Here is a 27,141-nt window from a genome sequence, read left to right on the forward strand (position 1 = left end):
AATCCCTCAACCACATAGGACCCAAATACCCCAACGAGAGAGTCTCCTTCCATGTACCAAAGAAGAACCTCTGCTCTGCTGACCTCGCCCTGGCAGAGGTCCTGCGCATCCGCAGGAACGGTACAGACGGGAGTGCCTTCTCCTACATCGCAGCCAAGACCTAGAACGAGCTCCCTGTGAACATCAGACGCTCCCCAACCCTGCACACCTTCAGGAAGGACCTCAAGACCTGGCTCTTCAACTGATACGGACCAGCCCCTGCCCCCACCCTTGAGACCCACAAGGGTGAGTAGCGCGCTTCATAAAACCCCGGATTGATTGATTGATTGATCTCTGCATTGCTGGCCGGCTGAAAGGGTCACAAACTAGTTAGTAAGGAGAGAACCAGCATAAGAGAAACTTATAGATCAAAAAAGATTTTCTGTGGAGACCACAGTTTTGTACATTTCTTACAAAAACCGATATAGGTTTCAACTTTGAGGCTGTCCTGGATATCAAAGAGGAACTTTTAAAGTAAGCCTGGCACATGCCTGCGGTCATCTCAACTTCCTTAAGTAGAAACACAGTTCCAATGGTCACTAATATGGACACTACACAAGCAGGTGCCAACTAGATTGAGTATTTCAAGGGCATTTCCAAGATATGGGATTGTTATTCTGATTCATCCATGCTTGCTCCTGGCAGCATTCTTGCCCTGCCTGATGCAGTAACCAAACATAAGCCATCTGTCCTAGCCGATATAAACAACATTCGTACTAGTACAACCAAATGCCATGGTGCCATTGCACCTGAATTTGGCATCAAGAACAAAATCATATTGGCAAAATTAGAGGAGGCCTGGCCGTCATCCATAATAGAAGAAAAGAAAAATCACTGAAAATAAGCAAGATGTCATCCTACTCCAACTATCACTTATCCTTCCTCCTAATATATAAACCAGCAATGCAAACTTTGAATATGTCTTACTAGAGACAGTGACCAAGACCCGTATGAAACACCCACATCTGCATTCTTTCAGACAACATATGATCTCATATGATTTGGCACAAAAAATCTACCCACAACTATCACAACCAACCATGAGGACTTAAACCTCCAACAAACTGTTTGTGGCCCGACTCACTATGTTGGACACACTCAGATGTCATATTTGCTCCTTTGGGACAGGCTGCAATTATAGCCAACACCCCCGTAAGCTGGAGCAACCACAACACTATCACATTCGACGGCGAAACCAAAACTCCAACAACAATAAACACTCATGCAGGCAATGGAAAACACTGGACGTCCACAAATTCAGCTCCCAACTTGACACACCCCAACAAATATGTGACCTCAAAAGACACACACCATCTACATCTGGATCCCCACTACACTTACATATCAATACAGACCACATACAGGGTTAACGTAAAAATGACATGAAAAGAATGAAACCAAAAGTCAACTTACTACAACGCAAGTGGAGAAAATCAAGAGATAACACAAACACCACAATCGCAAGACTTCAGTGACAAAATATTTATTGAATTGATCTAAAAAATTAGAAAGATCTAATATTACTATAACGAGAACACAGCCACCACCACCCCAAACATTTGACCAAACCACCATAAAAAAGAGATAAAAGCAATCTTCCAGGACTACATACTTTTAATACAGTCTTAGAAAAAGATTTACTCTACATTATCCTCACAAGCAGACCATTAAAATCATCTTCAGACCTAGTACCTCCAATTATCTTTAAAGATATCCTTCATAAAGCTGTGCAGGGGAGGTAGATACAAGCTGTGCAAGCCCCAGGAACTAAGTTCATTCCCACACGAGCAGAAAACCTTAAAACCTGCCAAATTAGACCACTCTTCAAAAAGAAAAACTTTGACCCAACTGACGGAGCAAACAGGACTATATCAAATGGACCATTCTTAGGAAAAATGTCTGAAAGAGCTGTATTTACCGAACGTCCAAAATTGACCGTACAAAATGACTTGATGTCTGACCAACAATTCCGTTTGAGACCAGGCAGCAGTACAGTCAGCTATATCCACGTTGGACCTAAAACTCACATTTGATAAGAACAGAGTGGTCCCGTATTAGTTCTGGATTCATCACTTGCAATTTACACTGCCCACCTCAACATGCTACTCCAAAGATGCCACCATCTCTGAATACATGAAAATACTCTAAACTTAATTGCTACTCAACCTCGAGACAAAGTGTGATTTACCTACCACCGTTCACATCTGCTCCTCACATCAGCACTGTGGTATCCCTCGGGGGTCTATCATATCTGTTCTATTATTCAACATCTACTTAACCCTTTAGCCAAACCTGGTTAAATCATTCAACTCACTGTTACACCTATGCAGATGACACAAATTAGTCTAAAAATGTGTGGCGAGCAAAAACTCTACAACTCAAAACTTGACGACTGTGCCATAAACACGAGGATGATCAAACATCTAAAACTCAACATTGTAAAGACAGACATCACGATTTGCAGGCAATTGCAAGAATACCAGTCTACTTCCATATGGCCCAAGGAACTCGAGGCCCTCCAACAACATCAAGGTTAGTCAGAAACCTAGTGGTTACCATGGATTCAGGCCTATCATTAATGCCACATGTCAACATAATTAAGGAGCACATTCTAAACAATGAACCTACTGTGTTGCACCTTCCCCATAACGTGGTTACTAACAAATACTATAAAATATCCTCACATTTGTAACCTCCAAGTTTGGCTATGGCAACAGACTAGATGTTGGAGCACAAAGATTCATCATGCACAAACACACCTAATGGAAAATACTGCTGCAAGACTCCTTCTCCACTGTCACATGAGAACACATGACACCAGTCCAACAATCATTTCACTGGCTAACTAGAGCTAGGAGGGCAATGTTCAAGGCACTCTGTATTGCCCACAGAGCCTCTCAAACAAAAGGAAAACTATACCCACGAGCAATGCAAACAAAACAGGATTCTATGCCCAAAGCTTGAATCAGGGGTCATCATACTACCTTACCATAAGAAATCTATAGGATGCACTTCTTTCTCAGCACAAGCCACCAAGCTCTGGAACTCGCTACCTGCCAGGATTCTAAGTATTCAGGCACATACACACTACAGAAACCAGTTGAAAGCATGACCATTTCCAAAATAACCATCATCCCACAACCATGGAATAAAACCCAGAAAGAATCTCACTTTCAAGTAAATACTACAGCTTACAACCTTCATATGGAACAGATCTAGCAGCACGCTACTTTCTTTATCCAGGTTAGCTAACAAGGGCTGCATCATGGTTAGCCTGAGTATTATACAATAAAGTCAATTCATATATAACCCTTCTGGGTCAGGTTAATACTGATACCACACAAGGGGCTCCACAACACCGGACCAGCACACTTCAACGGACGACTCACCTTCTACATCCCGAACCGCCAACTCCACTCCGCTGACCTCGCCCCCGTCCCCCGCTTCCGAAGAGCGACCACCGGCGGCAGATCGTTCTCCTACCTCGCCGCCAAGACCTGGAACACCCTCCCCCATCCTCCTACGGCAGACCCAGAACCTACTAACCTTCAGGAGGCTACTCAAGCCCTGGCTGTTTGAGCAGTAGCATCACCCCCTCACCCCCAGTGCCTTGAGACCCTCACGGGTGAGTAGTGCGCTTTACTAATCTCTTGATTGATCTTTATTGATTGATTCCATAACATTCTGAGGACGGCAGCCAACTACAGCTTAATCCCTTATAGCCACATAAGAAATATCTGTTACGGGTCTTAGCCATCATCCAGTACTGTACCAGCCATCGCCAATTGAACAGGCATGGAATAATTTAAGGGATCTTTCACATACTGATGACCAATCGGAGGATTCCAACCTAGTCCACTACTGCAAGTCCTAACCAGCTACATGCAATAATTGCTTGTTTACATCTCACAATGACATTCAGATATGGGATGATAGAAACAGAGCCCATCCCAGCAGATCTCCTCATCACTTCTGATTCCACCCACACCTGCTCAGGATAAAACATTTTTTTTTAACAAAACGGCAGTTTGAAGCAACCGTTCCAGAAAGGGGCCTGCAGAGCTGCTGAAAGCATGCTGAAAACCATAAACATTTTATCTCTCACACCTTCGTGGACCACACTGCTTAGTACTACGACCCATGACACAATAACTGCACCTTGGTGGTCATCATACACGACATGAAAACACTTCTCATATAGGATCAATAAAAACAAAGACAACACCGTTCCAAAGACACACCATACACTGCGGAGATTACGGACCATGTAGGCAAGAACTTCTGTGCCCCATATAGAGATAGCAAAATCTATATAAATACTGCAACAGAATACAATTAATAAAATCCTTAATAAAAGCATGTTGCTTTCCAAAAATTAGCCAATGTGGGTGAATGTCGAAGTAGAATACCACAAACACAAATGTGTTCTGTGGGGAATACGTAACAGTACAGTTTGATGGATAATATTTTTCAGGTCAGTATAACAATACACAATTTCTTCATTTAATTTTTTTAAGGTTTTTTTGTAACGTTTTTTAACTTCAAAAAGAATTACATGGGAAATTGTAAATGTAAATAATAAAATAGGCTTCTGAAGGAGTTAACCAAGGTTTGTAAGTTTCAAAAATTGGATCAAGCGCATTAAAAAGCTATAGATTAAATTACATTAAAGGCTTTAGATTCAATTACCGCTTAATACAACTGCAACTCTTTACCAGTGAAACCTACTGATCTTTACCCCGACATCATGAACAACACAAAATACCATCCACTTCCACTGTATCTTGCCAAAACCATTTAGTTGCCATGAGTACTCCATTTATATTAAGCTCAAGGAGCTCAACGTGCAGTTCTCTTAACAGTTACGTTAACAGTCTTACATGGGAATGGATGGTCATTAGTATGGTCTTGAATTAAAAATACCTAAGCCGGTTCCTGATCAGGGATTATGGTGAGCTGGGAGGAGTCCTCTCTCAAAATCCTTGCCGCACAGACCCATGTTCTCGAATCTATCAACCAATGAACCATATGTGGGTGCAAGTGACACCTTTATGTCATAACTATTCAAAATTTAGCTAGGGTCATCTGCAAAGCCGGATATGGGTTTTCAAGTTAGGTTCTCTTTTTCAAAGGTAAAAGCTCCAAAAGATATCATTCTGGAGACCTATAGAGGTTTCAGCCAAGAAAGTAATTAAAAAGGTTAAACACTGTATTCAAGAACAAGTTATAATTACACAATCCTATCACAAGGGTTTGTAACAGCTTACAAAACAAAATCGAAATAAGACATTGCTTCTCTCCTTCCCAAAAAAATATCTAAAGAACACCTGTTACTAAAACAATCAACCAGTTGCAATCCTATGGCCACTACTGTTTTAGCTCAACACTGAAGAGAATAACGAGTCCCAGCCACAGGTTATGATTCTAGCAGAAAATGTATTCGTATTGAAATAAACCTGTCACAGATCTCCAAGGTTTAATCACTCTGATAAGATAAGAGTTGACAAGGTTTTTCATGTATTTACTGATGTTCGGATGGAATGGTTTGACAATTGGCAGAGGGCTGGTCCGAGGGATAGTTTTATGGGCTTCCAAGCTCTGGGTAGTCACATTCATGGCAGAGTTTGACAGGTATGGTTGGAGGATACTACAAATTTTGATGAGTCTCTTCCACCTGTGTTTTCAATTTGATATATCTTTGACAGCAGAGGCTCCGGGTTGGCTGCAGCCAGTGGATGGGTGATAACTGGATATGAGGGCAGGTGAGGTTGAATTAAAGAATGGGGAAGAGAAGCAGGCAGGGGCACTTTTCTCATTTCATTTAGAGATGAAACTAAAAGGTGGAGGAGATTGAAAAAATTCAAAGGTTGAGGTGATTTATTTTTATTTCAGCTGAAACGTGTGATAGAAATTTGCAATAATTCAACAATGTTAGAGTAGCTTTGGCTCTGAAGTTGTGTCACCAGTTGAATGTCATCTTTACCCCACAGGGGTGTCTTTTGAGAAGAATAGGAAGTCTGCTATTATAATATAATAGTATTAATATGTAATGAGGGTTCCAGGGAAAATGTCTCAAGATGAGCGGAGGAAAGAAAGTTGCAAATTACAGACATGGTATAAGAGAAGAACCAGTATTCTGGAAGTGGAAAAAAAGAGAAATCAGAAGTAGGAAAACATTGAGGCAGGTCAGTTTTAATAGAAACTAATAGTTTAAAGACACAAAAAGGAGTAGATTTAGCTTAGCTAGGATGCGTATATATGGCATTATCAGGTTTGCTTGAATCAACAGAAAATTTATCAGGTTTGCTTAACTTAGTTGTATGACAGGCTTTAATTGAGCCGTCCTATGTGAGATGAATCTTAACAAATTTTGGAGTGAAAACAAATTAAGTCACTTCAGGCTAGGGATCAGAGTGTGGCCGTCAATACTCACAGTACTATGGGGCAAACAATGAGGATGTTGTAGCTCGGGCAAACTGGTCTTAAATCAACAGGGAGGCTACTGGTGCTGTGGAGTTGCGGGGAATAACTGAGCTGAGGCGACTTTGCAGGTATTATGGTAATTTGTTATGCTTGACAGAGGCGTTCATGGATGAGGTGCATCCATCTAGTTAGCCATAAAGTCCAGATACGGCACATACATCAATAAACATTAGATTTCTTTTGTGATGTTTTAGTCCTGTTTGCACTGTGTTCCATAATGAAGTTGCTCCTAAACAGTGGAATATGCAAGGGGTATTTTGACTGGAGGAGACTGTTGGGATACATGTATGATCAGGAGTGCATCCAACTGGATGGCATGTTTGGACAGTAGGAACTCTTCGTGGGCTTCTGGAGGGAGAAGCAGCAGCTGTGAACATGGGTGCACAGTATTTTAAAGGTTTAGAGATAGGGCTTACACGTCTGCTTGTTGAAGGATCCCAAATATTATGTTTCAACTCCAACCAATGCTATTACATAATTATAGCGTAAAGGTCAAGGGATCATGATTACCAAACTATGGGTTTTGGTTGAGCATCTGTAGAATCTATTGCATCAGAAGGCTTTCAGGTCACAGACCGAACAGGTAGAACCTGTGACTGTTTAGCAGAGCCACAAAAGGATCGATAGCCACTACAGATGACCCCTACCTTTAAACTATTTACCCATCAGGTTGCATCTGCCCCATGTCCATCTGGGTACATCTGCCCGTAGTCCATCAGGTTGCATCTGCCATGGTAAAACTCATAAGGAAACAAAACAATAAATAAAGCAGTGAACACATGAACATTTTCTGGAAGGCACAACGAATTTGAGGAGTTCTTTTGGGAAGCAGCAACTGCCACATACTTTCAGGAGTAAAGAGCGTTTGCAACTTTCTTTCCTTCACATGGCATTTACCCTCTTACCCGCTGCCCCTTCCCTCCATAAGATTCGTTTTTTGTAACCACTGCAAATTTCGAGGATTCTGCCCTCATTCTGTCACCTTGGATCAGGATTTATTCCTGCTACTGACAGCAGTATCTGGGAATAGACTGACTGCCAAACGATTGTGAATGAACACAAACATGCACGTTTGGTTCTGATCGGGATCTTTCCCTGCAATTTATCAGGAATTCCTTTGGGATCTTAAGTTGCAGGATGGAACGGGTGAGCCTCTAGTACAGAGCATTCTTTCATGAATTTCAAGTTTCTTATTTATTAACAAAACCTTGGGAAGAGGAAGAAGAACCTGCCTGGCAGAATACTTTTAGGGGAGGGACCGCCCCCCTGGCTGGACCAGCCATTCATGGATAAGGACTACAGCCCTGCGGCAAGTCCCACTGACAAAGTCTGATGGAGGGGATGTTGTGAGGTACTGGATAAAGAGCAATGGGATCGAAAAGACACCCTCTCCTGCGACATTGAGAGACAGTGGCAATTAATAAAGGATAGCAATGAGATGTCTCTGCTTTTGAATGTTCTTGGTGTACAGAGAGTACCTAAATGAAGGACTAATTCCTTTTAGTTGCCTTTTCTAGCCTCAGTTAAAAAAAAAATGTCTGAATTGCTAAAGGTAGCAGTTCACTTCCTTCACTGTAACCTATAACTGTGTGCACTGATACACCCCTATTTTCCAAGTGGCACCGGAACAGCTGTGAAAGTTGAAGTGGATATGAATCCTAAACGCACCATTAGATGGCAGATTTTGGAAGAATACAACTGAATTTCAGATTCAAAATGAAGAGAAGATGCATGCAAACAAACGAAAACCAACAAGAGGTGTTCTGTGCACGCGATCCGCTACAGTTATCCTCGACTCGTCATACGCGTTTTATGTCCCACTCAACTTCAGCTCCAGGTAGAAAACATGCAGCTAAGCAAAGTCCTAGCTCAAAAACCTCACACCAATACAGGCATTAAAGGGTAACCCAGAAAAGCAAAGCATTATATCATTTCTAAATTGTCCCAACCATCTCCACAACTATTTCGGAATTAATTGGATGTTCAGTTGGTAACTTTTCGTGCATCATAAATCTTCACTCTGGCTCGGAGTGTTCGCTATGTAGATTTCTGCTTCAAATCAGTTTTTTTTCTTTTCCTGCTGCACATCTGGGGTTCAGCTATGGAAATGCTCTCATGAGATCTTGTTAGGCTAACTCCTTGTACTCTATGCCTTTGCTAAACTGAAGAAAGAAAAACTGACAGCTGAAGTGAAAAATGACAGCCAAGTGCCAACAACTGTGTGTGCAAAATACTTGTTAGTTTAAACACGTCAACACATGCTTTGGAATTTATATATGAGCTACACACATTAAAATACATAACGTCAAACAGCAACCACAAAACATTGCTGCCTATCCTGTTCAATACCACCAGAAGACATTGTAAGCTATGATGAAAACGAAAATATATTAAAACTACTGTTGTGGTTTGGGTCCTGTTGAAAAGTGTACTTTAAAGGCAGATTTTTCACCCAGAATACAGGTGGAATCACTTGAAGAGCCAGATTTGGGGCCCTAGTAACGCTCAAAGTAGAACGGATGTGACCCCTACAACTGCTAGAGTTAGCGTCGGGGTAGAGCTGCTGTATCCCTAGGTGATGAACCTACAACTTCCAATGCTGCAGCCAGGGTGTATTTCCAATATGTAATGTGAATTAAAACGTTAGTAGAGGATAATTTCACATTATTAGCATAAAGACCAGCGGTAAAGTGTGGATTTGAAAACTAAAGGCCATGTTTTGGGGGGGGGGGGGGGGGGTTAGGAAGGGAGGAGTCTAATCTGGGCCCAAAACTATCTCCAGGGTTAGTGGCCATAGCCTTCATCTGGTCCAGTTTGCCTTTTCTTCTTGGAACTGGTCAGCGGCGGCACAATGTATAAGGTTCTGTGAACAAAGCTGTTGTTCCTGCAGACAGATGCAGGGAAGAGGTGATATTTTGCTGTGGACCTGAACTGAATTTGTGTGCAGTCTCCTGCAACTGTTAGCAGTAGATTGGAGTCTGAAGAACCGGTTCTGGAGACCTGAAGGCTCACGGTTCCATGTATCAAGAATTATTCCATAGAAGTTGCGCAGTACTGCTGCAAGTACAGAGAAGTTGGAGGAATTCATTTTTCTTAAGATATTTTTGCATATGAGGAAACTGCAGGGGGCTTTTAATTTCTCTTCAGTATCAAAAACATTAACTGCTAACTACCAAAGCACTTTTGAAAAAAATACACAGCTGATTTTACCAATACATTTCCTCACTTCATTTAATATAACTTTTTAATCCTCTGATCAACTTTACTTAATTAACAAAACATTTTACTTAAAGCCTTGCCTTATTAACCAACTTGATTTCTGTCCGTTAGGTTCTTTATTTCCTAAACGGATAGTTGTATTGCCTAGTTTCTGCATTTGTTCCACCTGTGTATATATGCTGGGAGGAAGCCAGCCTGCTTGTGGCCAGCTAGCAAGGGTGCAGCTACAACCCTCACTACATCTTCTCAACGGTATCCTGTTTGTGGATCACAGTAAAACAGCATTGACCAGCAAGAGAGAGGCTCACCCCCAAACTCCTATGACCCTACAGCCCTGCCAGCTACATCCACTGGTTTTCTCAGACTGCATAAACGGGTGATCTAGGCTGATTTTTGGCGTTGCCCAGGCCCGGACAATCAATCAATCAATCAAAAAATGTATATAGCGCGCTACTCACCCGGAGGGTCTCAAGGCGCTTGGGGGAGGGGGGTGTCTGCTACTGCTCGAACAGCCAGGTCTTGAGTTGCTTCCTGAAGGAGAGGTGGTCTTGGGTCTGACGGAGGTGGATGGGGAGGGAGTTCCATGTCTTGGCTGCCAGGTAGGAGAAGGATCTTCCTCCCATGGTGGTTCTTCGGATGCGTGGAACGGCGGCGAGGGCGTGGTTGGTCGAACGAAGTTGGCGGGTGGGAGTGTAGAAGGTCAGGCGGTTGTTGAGGTACCTGGGGCCCAGGTCGTGGAGAGCCTTGTGTGCGTGGGTGAGGAGACGGAACTTGATTCTCTTGTTGACAGGGAGCCAGTGCAGGTCTCTCAGGTGTCCGGAGATGTGGCTGCGGCGGGGGATGTCCAGGATGAGTCGTGCGGAGGCGTTCTGGCTGCGTTGGAGTCTCTTCTGTAGTTTGGCTGTGGTTCCGGGGTAGAGGGTGTTTCCGTAGTCCAGTCGACTGGTGACGAGTGCCTGTGTGACCGTCTTCCTGGTTTCGGTGGGGATCCATCGGAAGATCTTCCAGAGCATGCGTAGGATGTTGAAGCACGAGGCCGAGACGGCGTTGACTTGTCTGGTCATCGAGAGGGAGGAGTCCAGGATGAAGCCCAGGTTGCGTGCGTGGTCCGTTGGTTTGGGTGCGCTGCCCAGGGCAGGGGGCCACCAGGAGTCGTCCCAGGCGGAGGAAGATGGTTCCAGGATGAGGACTTCCGTCTTGTCTGAGTTGAGTTTCAAGCGGCTGTTCTTCATCCACTCGGCTACTTCTTTCATCCCTTCGTGTAGGTTGGTTCTGGCGGTGGCTGGGTCGTTGGTGAGGGAGAGGATCAGCTGAGTGTCGTCGGCGTAGGAGATGATGTTGAGGTTGTGTTGGCGTGCGATGGCTGCGAGGGGGCTCATGTAGATGTTGAACAGGGTGGGGCTGAGTGATGATCCTTGTGGTACGCCGCAGATGACTTCGGTGGCCTCGGATCTGAATGGGGGAGGCGGACTCTCTGGGTTCTTCTGGCGAGGAACGAGATGATCCACTCCAGAGCCTTCTCTTGGATTCCGATGTTGCTGAGGCGTTTTACTAGGGTGCGGTGGCAGACAGTGTCGAATGCTGAGGAGAGGTCCAGGAGGATGAGGGCAGCTGTTTCCCCGTTGTCGAGCAGGGCTCGGATGTCATCAGTGGCTGCGATGAGGGCGGTCTCGGTGCTGTGGTTGGCTCGGAAGCCGGACTGCGAGGGGTCGAGGGATCCGTTCGTCTCGAGGAAGGCGGCAAACTGTCGGTTGGCGGTCTTCTCGATGACTTTAGCAGGAAACGGGAGGAGCGAGATGGGGCGGAAGTTCTTGAGGTCGGTGGGGTCAGCTGATGGTTTCTTCAGGAGGGCGCCGAGTTCGGCGTGCTTCCAGCTCTCCGGGAAGGTGGCGGTGCTGAAGGAGCAGTTGATGACGTCTCGGAGTTGGGGTGCGATGACGGAGGCGGCCTTGTTGAAGATGTGGTGGGGGCATGGGTCGGTTGGTGATCCGGAGTGGATGGACACAACTCAAAATGGTGCAAGATAGCAGTTTCAGTGGGTTAAAGTTGCTGAGCCACGTATCTTCCCTCTAATTTGAAACTGGCCCAAGAATTAAATTCAGAAGAAGATAGCTCTTTCAGAAGACGGGTGGTCACTGCTTTCTTCACTGCTGTTGGCAGTGTCCCAGACAGAAGCGTCATCGCGAATGGTGCACCTGGTATGTGCAAGTTACGGCAGCACAAATGCTTCTTTACACTAATGAACATGGAGGGAATCCAGGGAATAAACTGTATGAGTGGGTCGCGTCTTTGGTGCAACAGTGTTTGACATCAGTCATTCCTTTCTGGTCTTCCAGGGATCTAACTTAGAATCTGTGCTAATTAGCGATGCTGTACCTGGATCCTCCGTGCCGAGGCACAAATGTCTTGTCTGCAGGAGTGAAAACAATTTAATGGCCATCAGGAGCCGCTCACATCAAAGGATAATCTTGAAATGGTTATTGTGCAATTAATGATGTGCCCTCCTTCTAGGTCTCTCTTGTATTAGACCGTTGCTAGGTTACAAACTGATCCCTGGTGGCTGGGAGTCTCTCTCAGTGCTGGCGTGATTGGAAGTAAGCTTAAATGTGAAAGCCATGTATACTTCCTGCCCTATGGAGCTTGCAACTCATTTGCATAATTCCGTCCAGTATTAACCAGCCTTGCATTATGCAAGACAAGCAATTGGCGGCAGCAGTCCCAGTGGGGACCACAGAAGGCAGATCCTCTGACTGCTGAAAGCAAGACTCACTATTTAATAGTGTGAACTCTTCGCATCGAGAAGAAAGTTGTCAAGTGAAAGCAGGGAATGTGTTTTGCATGATTTATGCAGTAAACCACCCCAAGGAATGGACAATATCCCTGAAAGAAGCCGCAACTGGCCATCTAGGCGAGGGAAAGGACGATCCTCTTGCAGCGTGTGGTGCCTAGTGGAGCAATGCTCTTCCTAGAGCTTGCATTGTTAATGTGCAGACATTCGGTTCCTGATCTTCCATTCAGATTGATTTTGTTTCCTTTAGCGAAGGTAGCATTGCTGGGATTCTCGCCGATAGGCATGAATAAAGTTGTTAAACAGGAGATGGGTGAGGAATATGAAGGCCCAACCAACAAAAATAGTTTTTCGGTCTAAAAACAAAGTCAAATCTACATTGGATTACAAATCAAATCAATTTACCAAAAGCGTCACTTTAAAAGATGCTCTAATAAATCTTGTTTATTCTAAAGAGACCGTACAGTTGCCAAAAGCATCTTTTTTGTGACTCTCAGAACCTGCAACCATAAAAAGTGCATGTAGGTTTAGCTTGACGCCCATTGCTAGGGCAGGCATGGTTTCTCTGGGATTCTGTCTTTGAGAAGTATGATAAACTTCAAAATCTAAGTGGGGTAAAAGATTCCTTTCCAGTAGCCTTTCCAGTCATCACAAAAAGGTCTCCAACCCAGCACAAGTCTGATGACAGCATGAAATCATCTGGATACTATTTCATGCTCCAAAATCTCTAGAATCAAGTAAGCGCTCAAATTAAATAGTGTTGCACTTTTTTGTGGAAAAACCAAATAGAACCAGGGTGTTCGCAAACATCTCTGCAGTTTATTTTCACCACTGCTTGTGGTACATCAACAAAAGCTGGTCTTCCATTCCAAGGATGTCCTCAGGATCATACTGCCAAGTCCCGCATGACCGATGCCCACAAGATTAAAGTTGCACATCTTATTCTATCCTTGAGGAAATCCAAATCAACCTGGTGGACACATGTAGGGCTGGGTAGAGGTAAGCTCAAGGCGCGACACAATCTATATTCATCCCCTTGCAGCGGGTACACCATGGCAAAACCCTAAACTTCAGCCCTATTCATATAAACAATGCAGTGCTTTTGGCGGAATATACACGGAGGACTGATAACTATCGCCATCTTTGTTTCTCCTAAAGCTAAGTATGGTCCTATTAACGATTTTAGCTACATTTGCTGCTCCCTCAGTTCACATTCATCTTGAAGTTCCCAACTAAGCAGGTAAGGAACTAACACCCTAAAACCAACTTGGTTTGTTTTACACCATTGTCGTCCATAAAAGTAACATTTAATAACCAAGCATTTCATCTGCATCACCACCCTAGATACCAGGATGGTGTCTTCTACGTACCAAGTCTGAAATGCTTCTCTTAATTCTCGGATTGTCTGCTGCAGGTAGGCTATGCTCCGATACCATGGCTTTTATACATGGAGTATAAAAACAGTGCCACCACACATCCGAATGATGCATTTTTCAAATGGTACCGAGCAGTCAACCCCTAAGCCATGATATACTTTCCCAAGTAGAGGGAATGCATCTTCTGAAACAGACACCGAGCTTTCTTAACCTCTCTTTCAGACAGGAGCTGCCACAATTTGGACTTGCCAACCTAACCAAACTCGGTTCACAGATCCATAAATTCTAGATATACTGCTCTTTTCCTTGATCATAACATACTTCACAATGAGGGAGTGCATAAGACCTTATTCCCGAGTCACCAATCCCTCAGCTCCCCATATCTGCAACTTCTCCACAAGGATCCTGCCAAAAATCTTTACTGAGGGGATAGTCTGTAGAAACCAGAACTGGATTTATTCACCATTTCTATCATTTGGATATTGGACAACCCCCACATTTCCCGCAGTCTCCCTGTGTTTCAGATGATTTTCAATACATTTGTTATTAAGGGGCTCATTGGGAGGAAGCACCTGGTTCACAAGAAACCCCCTCCCAGAGCTTCCGCACTCATTATTAAACAGATTGTGCCATGTCTTCACTGTTACTAATGCATCCAATGCTACTCTTACTTTGCTCCCTGCACAATTATTTAAAAGGATCTGGAATCTTTCAAAACGTGTCCAGCTCCTCCCAGACATTTTTTATTTATTTCTGCTTTGATACTCAAACTGCCTAGCTAAATCTATTACAATTCCCTTGCACTATGCCAGTTAATATGACAAGGTTTACTGACCGGCCAGAGACCGCATCTTGCTTTTCTGAAATTTGCATTAATCAAGCCACTGGCTGTAGTCAATTTATGAACTCACTCTAAACTTGGCCATACAATAATGCAAAATAACCATTAATGCTTTGGAACGTATTGATATCATTCAAGACCTCCACAGCCTTATCTAGGCAAGAAAGCAGCGTTTGCAAAATATTTCTTCTCATGCCTGTTAGCTAGGCCCAATGCAATAAATGAAGGGTAAAGGTAAATTAAAACAAGATTGTGTTCACTGCCCAAGCCTTCTATCGCCTGCAAATAATATGTGAACCATAATACTTGACAAAACCCTCCCTATGCAAGTACAAGACACGGTTGATGGAGGAAGTGACCTGAGCATGAGAACATTTCATGCCCATCCAATAGGTCTTACAGGAATTTCCAATGGGCATCTTTCCTTTCATCACCCCCACCTACCAGGTGAAGCCCCAAATTAGTGATTTAAAGTTATCATAGCAAATGCCTCATTTAGCATTAAAATCATCAGTAACTATTATAATATTTATAAAACTGAACGGGGGGCTCTAAGTATATTGCATAAATACTACCAAAATGTTCAAGACATTGCACAAAATGTGGGGTGATGGAGGCCACAAAAATAAAAAAAATATATATAATTAAAAATAAAATAACTTGTAAATTTTAGGGCACAAATATTGTTGGACTTTGCTTGCAAAAGGCAGCAAAAGCGTTCAATGTTATTAAACCACCTGACTGGCTCCTACTTCCGATGGAACACGCTGGTATTAAAAAATGGCTGAAACCCTCCAGTAACCTGGATTAAAAAGCCACATCTCCTGCCAGCAAAACGGCAAATGTGGTAACACCGGGAATTTTTAACATCCTGCACCATCCCGTTAATCAATCTCAGATAGCATGTTTTCTTCATCAGGGCCATCAAACTCATTACCATTTGAAAGGTTCAACAATATTCAGTGTGGCGAGTCACGCTCTTCATCGCCAACCCAGGCCTCTGTACTTCCACCACTCTCATCCCACCTCTTCTATTAAGCTTCATGCCCAGATCATTATTAACAACGTTTCTCCTCTGGATCCAGCAATGTTGAATTTCTTGGCAGGAATATGCCTTAAGGGATGGCAATCAGGATAGGAATGGGTCAGTGTTGTGTGATTACTTTATTACACCTCAGGACGACACTCATTGGACTAAAGCTTCCAGAAATGCAGATAAAAAAAAAATACGGGGACCAGTCTTATTTGGCTTTGCTGATCCGTATGGTCTGCCTTTGCAAACATATTCTACAGATTAATACTATCAGTAACAAGTAAACCACTTTATTCAGCACAGTAGAGGCGTCTTTATTTTGGCTACTCTGTGTAAATAATGAACATTAACAATACAACAAGGAAAGTAATAAGTAGCAGTAGCTAAAGAACAGAGTTTGGTGCACAGATCTTGAAATCTGATGGGATACCCCCATCACCTTGCCCCCAAAGGCTGAAGGATTTCCGCAAAACAGCAGGCTTCCTGAGCAAAGTTGGGAAAATGTGGATTTAAGATATTTGCTCTTGATGTGTATGGTGGATCATACTGTGGGTCACTTCTTTCTCAGGACTCTTGCGGACAGCATTTGAGTATACAATTTGAGTGGACCAGTCACAGTTATTTGGGGGCTTGGTCAAACACTTGGGCTAATACATCAAGCCAATGCTAAATCTATATTAGCGTCCAATCAATACCATGAAACTATTTAAGGGCGGCATATGAATCATCTAAACCATGCACACCCTGTTCCTAGGAGTGGCGCATGAGCTACTAGCAAAAGATCTTTCATAGTTAATGGTAAGATTCAAGTTAGAACTGCTTCATTAAAGCCATTGTGAAGTTCAACCTCATCCAGTTAGAAGGGGCCATTAGAAGTATCTTAAAAAGTTATTAGCTCCAATTAGACCCACCCATTAAAAGCTGGAAGCTTCCCACATGTGTATTTAAAACATTTAAAGAAGGCAGGGAAGCAGCAACAATCACCATAAGAAATGTGATGGCCAGCAGGTCCTACAAGAGCACTCCAGGTGGTTGGATTGCGCCTCCAGGAGAAAGACAAAAACCCCACTGCAACTGTTCCAATAGTGTGGGAGGTCTCTTAAAAAGTATCTGCTGCTTTTCTGCGGCCTTGGGATGTGCTCTCAGACTTGCAAGCAGTCTCCCCATTACCAGATCACACCTGAGCAGGCTCTAGGCGATGTCATGCTTTTCATTCAAACTAGCCTCAATTTGGAGGGCTAACAGTCCTTGTAATGACCCAGGGAAACCCAGGGTGTGCCCAGTGCCACACTAGTGAGGAGAAAGGTGTAACCGAGCACAGGCCAAGCAGTTGTGCATCCACGCCGCTATTATGCAAATATTGTAACTAATTTGACAGTGCATTTGGATTCCTCTCGCTTGGTTTTCAAGCTAACAAGGAAGCAAACAGGCCTGTGCATCTGAGCATGGAGAGTGTGACTAGGTGGTAAGGTGCACAAGGTATTGGAAATTAAGGGAGCCCTTAAGGCTCCCGATTACTTTACCATCTTGATCACAGTTGTTGCTTATTCCTTTCTCGTCTGGATAATGCTGCAAGACCGTTTGATGGTCTCCCTCTGGCCAATGGCTGCACCTCTTAAAAAGTCTGTGGAGCTCTTAATACACCGCCTCCTGGCAGCAGGATTCCACTACTTTCCCACCCACAGCATCTCATATTTTGCGTTCCTCATCTACTGGAGGCAAAGCCGTAAATTCCAGATAGAGTCCGGCTTTCCCATTATGGCTACAATAAAAGAGTCAGGAACTACATAGGTTGGATTCTCTGGTGAGGAGGAACCGTCCTGTAGATCAGGCTAGCATCCTAACTCCTTACTAAAACATTAGTAAGTACTACATAGGAGGTGCAATGATATTCCAAGCAGCCAAGAGAATAAAGTAAACAGTGGTACTCTCCTGAGGAGGAGCCAACGCCCACTCTATGCACATGTTAAATGATTCAGAACAGTTCTTGCAGGCAGCTAAGCTCTTTTTGGAAACATGGCAGAAATGGTGTTGAAATTGTAACTAAAAAGCTAGACTTCGGCCTTTAACTGCACTTCATACATTTGTATCGAAACTCATGGTACGCTGCCACGTCATTATGAGGAGATGGCTGCAATACATTCCATTCATAGCCTTCAAGAGGAGACAGTCACAACATGGTCATGGTCCCATCATTCTCTTCCTCTCATGTACTTGCACACCATCACTATCCTGAAAAGGAGGGGCTTAATTAGACAAGCTTGTCCCAGAAGCCTGCGGTCGCTGCTGCGGATTGTCAGGGTTGCTGAATACCAAGGCTGCCTAGTCTTAACTCCACCTCCTGCCTCTCAAGTTCTACCCTACACTCCCGGCACCTTTAGCTCACTCTTGCAGGTTATTTTTTCAGCGCTGCTTTGTTTTGTTTTTCTACTTTGCCATTATTTTACCGTCTTCTTCTTTCTGCCTTTCACTTTTCTGGCTTACTCATTTTCTGGGTCAAAGTCTGATGATGAAAAAAGTCTCCATTACCAACAAGCATTGGCAAAGCCACTAGATGTGAGCTCTGTACGTGCAGCATGCATAAACTTCTTAAAACAAAACCCATATGGCTTTGATGTTGGAACCAGCATCATTAGGTCGCGCCTGAGTCCGCGCGCATACGCTGCTCTGTGAGACTTGCTGTAGTGGAGTATGGAATGGAGGCCTTGCCCACTCTGCCCATATTTTTCATTGGCTTGTGTCTTTGTCCTTCGTAAATGCTGGCTTCTGATTCAGTAATCGGCTCGTTAGTCCCTCCTTAGTATGGCCTTCGCTTCATCTGTAACATCCCATGGCGATCGGTCCCTTTACTTCGGTTGTTACATGGTACGTGTTGTTAAGTCTGTGGGCACTACTTTCTTTAATTAGTTTTTACTTGGGCGTAGAATCACCAATCACGGTTGTCGCCTGCAGCCCCCTCCCACTGACCTTTAATTGTACTGCATTTCTAACGTTTACACATTATATGGCCGCCTTCAAGCGGTCGCAGTGTGAGAAAAAAAATATTTTCTTTTTACAACATGCTTTATCTATAATAGAATGCACTCGTGCCTTTCTTGTGAATCCGGCACTCAAACATTGTTTTTTTTTTATTTAAATGAGCTACACGGAGCACAATCAACAATGGCGCCTGCCGCTCGCAGCCCCACCCCGTCCCCGGGCGTTGTGCTTTAGGTTCTAGCATGGCGCTCGCTTTAACATGAACATGTCATGCTCCAGCCAGCACTGCTGGCAACATGGCTGCAGCCCGGCACCTTCTCTGCCTCTTGGCTGCCTTGCTCTGCTGCTGCCCCAGTCTGGGCAAGAAGAATGGCTCAGTGGACCGGAGGTTCTCGGACCTGAAGTGCTGCATGGACGTGGAGTGCAGCAGTAAGTGCCTTTCCCCTGAGAGCTGAGTGAGAGGGAGGGAGGGAGGGATGGGCAGCAGGAGCCACAGAGCATCACTCTCCTCTCTTGGGCTTGTCCGGTGGGTTCGCGCCAATACTCAAACTTCCTACTTAAAACTGTTTTGTCTACAAAATAAAAAGCTGTTTTGTTTTCCTTTAAATCTTTACTGTTTCGCTAACACACTGGTGCCTCAACTGCCAACTTTGTATTTAAGTGAAAGTGCTGAGAAGGTGCTGCTGAGCGAAAGGAAGGCTCGTGGTAGAGAACACCAGTCTGTGCACCTTCTCGACTGGTGCCCCTCTGCCCAGCCTGGTCGGGTGGCATTCCTCTTCACGTTATCAGATCCTGAGTTTGCACCAGAGTGATGCACCACGGAAAGTTACTGCCCTGGACTACCATAGACCCATCATCGTCGCAGCACTAGAAGGGCAGACACCTGTTGTGCGCGTGGCATTTATGAACATTAGGGAGCAGTGCAGCCTGCCCCAAAACAGTCACAGAGGCTTACTTTTCAATTACTGTTAATTTGCATTTTTAACAGTAGTGGTGCTCGCCCAGCATGGATAACTAAACCGCATCTACCCGGAACCCTATTTGCGTTTGTGGCTTTAGTGTTATGTCTTCATGGCGTGTAAGTCGAAAGTAGCACCCATTGTTCACTTTAATCATAGCTGCTTAGACAGTGTTAAGTACCAGACTCTGAACTTCGGGCAGTTTTACACTGTGCACCACTGGAGGAGGCAGCACAGGGTGGCAAGGTAAGTCTTGTTATAGGAGAAAATAAGACAGATAAACATTGCTTAATCAGTGGTGGTAGTTGCAGGTTGTAGACACTCATTATTGGGACTCACCCAGTATTTTACTTTCTTATTTATTAATGTATTTCTTGGAGGACCTTTCGGTTATGTTAATCTACTTAAGGCTCAGCGTTTCTAAAACTGATCACTCCCTTCCCCCTCTGATATCCCATGAAAAGAGCCAGTCTCACTTGAGATGCGGTCAAAACCTGAAATAGCTCAGTCGTGCTTGTAAATTCTATGGCTGAGCGAGGGCCTGACTAAATGTAGAAATCTAACAAATTTGGATAAAAACGTTTAAAAGGTTACTTTTCTACATCCCTGTGCAGGTACAAATGAATGCATTGGCACACGAACGTTACTTGTGACGTATACTGCTTCGAAACGCCATTAACTAAACAATAAGGGTGACATTTAAACAGGGTACACAAAATAATAAGCCAATATATATATATGTAGAACACTGCTTTACTGTACTCTCCCCAAGACAACGTGCAGTCTATGAGGTTCTCAGGACTCACGTACTACCTCAACGCTGCTCAGCTCACGAGGACTTTCCAAACCTATATGTAGAATAGGGCTTTATTGTATGAAACTTACTCAAAAACTGCTGTGAAGCGCTCCGATACCCTTGGGTCAGGCTAGCGCAATATAAAACTCCTCAATAAATAAAATAAATAAATAAATATATTCGACAAAAATCGCGCATTCTAATCAATAAAGGTGTACTTTCCTCCTCGTAGCACATAGTTTATACATACCCAGCAGGCAAAGGGGACCAGATAGTGTTTTTCGGTGCTGGAAATGTGTCCTTTCTAAATTCGATTTGCTATTCTCGGGCTCGTCTCTGATGTTTACCTCGGAATGGAGCACGGCCCTGTTCACACTGTGCTCTGCTATTTTCGTCAGAATGAGATCAAGCACCATTGACTGAGCTGAAGATGCCAATTTCCACTCTAGCACTTGATTTCCAGAGTCGAAGCACTTGATTTAATGTACACGCGGAGTTCTAGGACCTCGACATGGAGCAGGTGGTTCAGCATTTCTTATGACGTGTGAACAGCCTATCTTCTGAATCCTGCTAGTCATCGGAATATGACATTTGTTGAGTCTGGGGTGAGTCAGTCTTTTCAACAATCAATATTTCAGTGTCCTTCCTGAAGCCAAAGTCCTGTAACTGTATCCCTAATTCACAGCGCCAAGACACCTCGGCATAAGAGCGCTTTTAAAAATAATTCAGTCAGTCAGTCAGAGTGCTGCTTGAACTCGGATTCAAAGTTGCTGCATCAAGTAACCAGTGTCTTTTATTGCTTGTGATATTCAGAGCCAGTGTAAGACTGGTGCTGGATATCACAAGGAAGGCAATCATTACACAGAGAGTGGGTGTCTACCTAATTCCTACATTATACTGATTACTAAAAAGGTGCGCACCCATGCTTCTGATACACTGCCTAGTTGCTACACTTGGATTTCTTCTATATAGCAGTTTTTGAGAGAAGCGTCCTGCATTAGCGAGTGGTACAAAAGGTTCCAACATCGGCCACCCCAAGCCTATATGCCTGTGGACCGAAGAAAGAAACCTGAAAATGCCATCTACAGCCAGGGGCGCTTGGGCGTTCGGTCAACGTAGTCATGAGCCATCCTGACTCTTGACAAAGGAAGCTCGTGGACAAATGAGACGACCACCATATCAGTGCGAGTGCAGACGAGCATTTCTGAACGCTAGCCACATTGGGCTAGACATTTATGAAGAACGCTGGTCACTGCCCGATACTGGCAAGAAATGCCACAGAAAATGGGCACAGCTAATGCAAATGCTAAGGATGAGAGGACCTATGACCCTGGATGGTCTAAGAGTGTCTACTGAAGCATTTGAAGACCCCTGAGGGGTCTTACGAAGTCAAGCCACAGTCCTCCGTAGTGCAGGATAGTTCGGTTTTTACTGTCTAATAACCACAAGAATTAATCGTCTTAAACACTGAAAAGCAGTGGCAATGCTTCAGAGTTCATGCTGGGGTAGAAGCTAAAGCTGGCGATGAATGATGACGTACCACCGATGATGGTAGAGTGATGGACACGCATCTGCAAACAAGAATGGCATCGAGACCCTCAATGAACCTTAAAACAGTCAAGAAGGCAGGACACTATATCCGGTGGCACGAAGGGCGAGACTAGCTGTTATTGCAGCTTCACAAGGTACCCGCTGAAGAAAGGCTGGCACACCTGGAAGCTGTACTCCGCTCTGTCCAAGCCAGGCATTCAACACAGAAGAGAATGGCATCAAAAACACGACACCCAGAGCACCGAGGTATAATAAGGGCACCAGCTGCCAAGGCAGACACCCCGCCCCCTGACATTTGTAGCTGTCACATTAAAGCTGCTGTTCAGCTCTAAACCTGTATAATGTCAGGACTGTGCTCCACCTGGGCGTGCATGAAAGGGGAGCCAGTGTGACATCTACCGGAGAAGTCAAGAGACACTGGACGAGCTCTGACCTTTTCTACTCCAGCAAAACACACAGATACCATCGAAATCAGAAAATTAAGAGAAGTCCCAGTCAAATATCGTCTGGTTTCAAGAACAGTTAGACAGAGAACATGCTGGGAAGACTGTATAAAAATGGTGATCTAATCTGGTCTTTTATGGCATAGTCTAAATCGTGTATTTATCTCTGTAGGTAACTTCACTGAAGATAAATGCAAAGGGAGAAAAATCAAACAATTAATTCACAGCAGGAGTAAACATGACCTGGGAGGCGGCCGAAGGCTCTGGGTGGCCGCAGCACTAAAAGTACATGCCAGTCCACAGCTCCATGTATGGTGGGCGGGGCCTTCAGCAATTGGCACAGAAGGCAAAGCAACCAAAAAGGCTCCAACACACCAAGTACTAATATACTGCTGGCATTCAGTCTGGGCACCGGCTAGCAAAGGACTGCCTAACCCTGGATCATCCTGACCCACACCATCGACTAAATAAGAATGAAGATCTTCACAAAGCTCCTTCGTGCAGCACGAGACTTTCCATTTAGGAACCTCAGAGGCGCAAACGTCCAGACAAAACAGAGGCCTAAGTAAGGACTGGCCCCGACAAGACTACTACAGAAAGAGTCTCTGTGGTCCTTTCTGGTTTTCTTCAAAACAAAAGTATAGGCAAAGCCAATTGGTCTTGGCTTGCATTTTGAGACTCAAATAAAACAAAGCCTACCTCAGTGGAGAAAACAAAAAAGATTATTTTCTATATACTGCAGCTATAAAAAAAAAGTCATTGGAGTTCAATGTGAGCACTCCATGGGTCCGAATGATCCACCAAACAGCCGACAGCTGGAACGAGAGAGGACTACATATCCGGTCCAAGACCAGCACATTTTAAAGTAATGGCAACTATAGGCACCACAGGTGGCTGCTCTGTCAAGCCAGACCCAACACTGAATGCCTCAAATTTCTTTAGCTGCCCATAACTAGCTAGCAGTATCCAGGACAATTCGCCTCCGAGCGGATGTAATCCTGGTCACCAGCTGGTAGCTCAGGTCTTAGGGAGGCTGCCATAGCTACAAAATACTCCTCAGTTTTAGCAGTTCGGACTCTGGACTCACCTCATCTCCATCCAGGAATGGAAGACATTCTGAAAAGAAGCCTGAAGCCTAGTGGAAATAACTATTTACAGATAGAGGGTTTGGAAGTAAGTGTAATGCACCCTCTTATGCTTCAACCAGAAATGTTATCAATATGGTCTCATGAACTTCTCTTGAAAATGCAATCAAGGACAAACGAAAAGCACATGAATCATATCCTGCACAGTAGAGCAAGATAAATGATACCCTTTTGATCCATACATTTCCTTCGTGAATGCTCTGTTCACTTGGACCCATATCCTGGCTTTCAAGTAAACTTTTTTAGCCAAAATCTCAAAGGATTACTGTTTTGTGTTTAAACACTTCTTCACAATTGGGTCCTAACAAGTTAAAACAACTAGTAAATGTTTTAGAAAACACATATTATTCATACTGTGTGCACATGCTTGCTAAATGAGTTTTTAACTAGTTTTCAGAACTAGTAGACTAGCGAAGAGCATACTGGATACCCGGACAATAAGCCAGATGTACTATTCCTGTTGGGCCTAACTCAAGGAGAATCATTCCGATGGAACTGGAGCTATTAAGATAGTCTTCCCAAAGTTTAGATTCGGCAAGGAGGCATAGGTTGATGGAATCTATTGACAATGCTTCAATTGCGTCTAATTTAAAAGAGGGTCTTTTATCAAAACCGGCCTTGAGAAAGGATTGCACGTCTTTTACTTTGTGCTTTAAAAATTGCTGTGAATCAAAACCAATCGATTTCGTGTTGAACAGCTGACCTCTATTATGATTAACAGTTAAAATCATTTGATATTTTCACACCAAAATAGATGTAGTTTTCTATTCCTTTATAAAAACAGCAACGATTACATTTTAAACCCTGGGCGCCGATCATCATTATTTTAGTTCTTCCCCTTATTAGAAAGATTATAATGTTCAGCAACGAAGGCAAAAATGTAAGTTTGTCGCTGTAATCCTGTAAGTGTTAGGGCCCTTGAGAATACATAATAGCCATACAATAATGTATATATTTCACGTTTCGGAAGATGGGCGTAAGCTTTTTTACTTATCGTAAGAAGCTCGGCTATATCTAAAGAGAATTAAAAGGTAGTAATATTCAGCCTTTTTAAACAATTGTTAACCTCCCCTTTTGGATCAGTACTCATTTCCTGACCCAAGAGTATTTTTCTCCCGTTTTCTGAATTAAGATATAACATTGGACGCATAAGCTCTTTCGGTATACAGTTTAATTAATTCATGCCACAAAGTGGCTCTGTCAACAGTGTCTAAAGTCTACAGGTGCCACACAAACCTTCATTTTCGGAAATCTGCCATTATTCAATAGGCTCAACATATTATCGATAGCTGAATACCCTTTTGAAAACCGGATTGTTCCACAGGCAGAAGTGGACACAAATTAGACCACGATGTTAGTCGGTGTAAGCGACATTAGGAAATATCTTCCTTGTGACATCTAAAATTGCAATATGACTAGAACCTTTCTGGGTTCCGTGCTCTTCCTTTTTAGGTCTCGCCTGCACATGCGCTGCATTGGAGGGGACCTTTTGGAATCGATCAGCTTTTTGGGCCCAAAACGTGCACTTTTGCATTGCTTTGTATTGCAACGCGTGCACGTTTGGCGTTTCCCTTGTGGGAGCAAGCAGCGGCACCATTTGTTTGCAATTATCGCGCTCGCTCCTGCAAGGTAAACGCTGTGTGTCCCTGCTCTCGGCCGCGCTCCCACCACCCCTCCCACTTGGTGGGAGCCCACTACCCCCTGCCTACTCTGCACACCACCTTTCCCCAACCCCGTCCATACAAGGTTTGACAATCTCACTACACTCCCCTCGTTCCTTCCGAGTACTCCCATTGTCTGAATGAGCCTCTGTCCACACGCAAACTTATCGTGTCCCTCTCTCTGCTTCTCCACCAAGCCCTTTGTCTCTCCTAAGGCCCCCCAGCCCCATCTGGCCCATCTCTCTTCCTTGTCACTTTTTCACCTCATCTCCCACCTCTTTACTTTTTTTAAACACAGCCCCTCCACCGACATCTCTCTATCCTCTCTCCCAGCTACCCGACTTTATCAAACCGGTCTTCCGTTTATCTCACCTGAGCAGTCTATTGGTTTTGGGCCGGCTTTGGCTCCTTTCAATTGCAGTATGAGAGGCACTTTAATCTCATGGTTTATTCGTGTCCATCCCACCCCTCTCCTCCAACTAAGGGAGAACGTAGAGCCTGCGAGTGGGACAAAACGCAGAAAGTGAACGAACTTGTTTGAACCCAGTACGTACATTTTCACTAATATCGCTTTATTCCCTTGTTCTGTCTAAACTAGAAGAGCATCTGCGTCATGTGTATGCAATGCGGAACTTGTCTGAAAGACGTTTTTTACTTTGTTGTGGGCCCGTTATTGGTTAATTAAAGGGATTGACAGAAAGACGCAGTGTTCTGTTTTTCACCTGGCGTCTACTTGGTCTCCACTGTTGCTATCAGGTGACCAAAGGTGGCGGTGTAAAAAAACAAAAACAAAATAAAACGATCAGAGCGGTTTGTTTTCATTTGCCACTTGATGTATTTATCTACGTACTTTTGCTAAATTTGGATGTTACACCGTGGAGCAGATGTTTCTGATGTATGCATGCATTGGTTCAGCCTGTCAGTAAAGGGTTGAGTGTTTAGATTACAGCCCTCTTTTTCATTTATTTATTGCGATTTTATATAGCGCGAGCTTTACTCGAAGGTGCCCGATACATATTTACACAGCATGATCTTCTGGCCATTGTTTTCCATGTTAAGACAAGCCAGTAGAAGAGATCTTTGTGCCTGCACATGCAATAATTAGCAATGAGAAGCAGGCAGAGGTGTTGGCAGGGAGATGTTAAATAGTCACTAGTGCATTACTCTGGAGACGAAAATATATGCCCGAGCAGCCTATAGCATTGGGTGAAAGCAAAATACTGCTCTGATCCTAGCAACAATGTGATTGACAAAGTTTTAAGCCAATGACTGAAAGAGTTTGTTTGAAAAATGCAATGCCTGAATTGGTTGGGCCCAAATAACAAGCATTGGCATAGCCAATAGGTCTCGTCTTTGGGACCTTATAAGTGTTTAGCCATGCTAAACTTGATGTTGTTGCACCAAGGATATTGTGCTGGATAAGTAAATGCTTATAAAGGTCCCAAAAGCGAGACCTATTGGCTAGGCCAATGCTTTGTTATAAAAGAGAATGAGGTCATTAGCCTTCTATGAGAATGGGAACAATCAGCGCTTTGACACTACTCTAGAAATTCTGCCTACACAGTACTGACTGCAAACATCAGGGTTAACCCTCTCCAGGGCCGTCGCAGGCACTGGGCGTGTCACCGGTGGGCTGCCAGGATGGGGGCTGGTTTTGGACCCCCTGGGGTCGGTTCTGTTACTGTGGGCCTGTTTAGCTGCAATATCAGCCCCTTGTAACAAAAGTAGCTGCACTTCGATGCGCACCCGTCCCTATACATCCTGAAGGGATGCCTCTGTCCCAGCAAATCCTTTGGCGTCCATCCAGGCTAGATACTTGATCACTACC

At 44.0% G+C, this 27,141-nt stretch overlaps 1 protein-coding gene across 1 annotated transcript in view; it reads right to left on the minus strand.

The window, feature by feature from the left end:
* The window catches only part of ZFAND3 (zinc finger AN1-type containing 3), a 617,257-nt gene that overhangs the window by 132,595 nt on the left and 457,521 nt on the right, over positions 1 to 27,141 (minus strand). The window lies entirely within an intron of this gene.

The sequence above is a fragment of the Lissotriton helveticus genome, chromosome 6, assembly GCF_964261635.1.
Source record: "Lissotriton helveticus chromosome 6, aLisHel1.1, whole genome shotgun sequence".
Taxonomy (NCBI): Eukaryota; Metazoa; Chordata; class Amphibia; order Caudata; family Salamandridae; genus Lissotriton; species Lissotriton helveticus.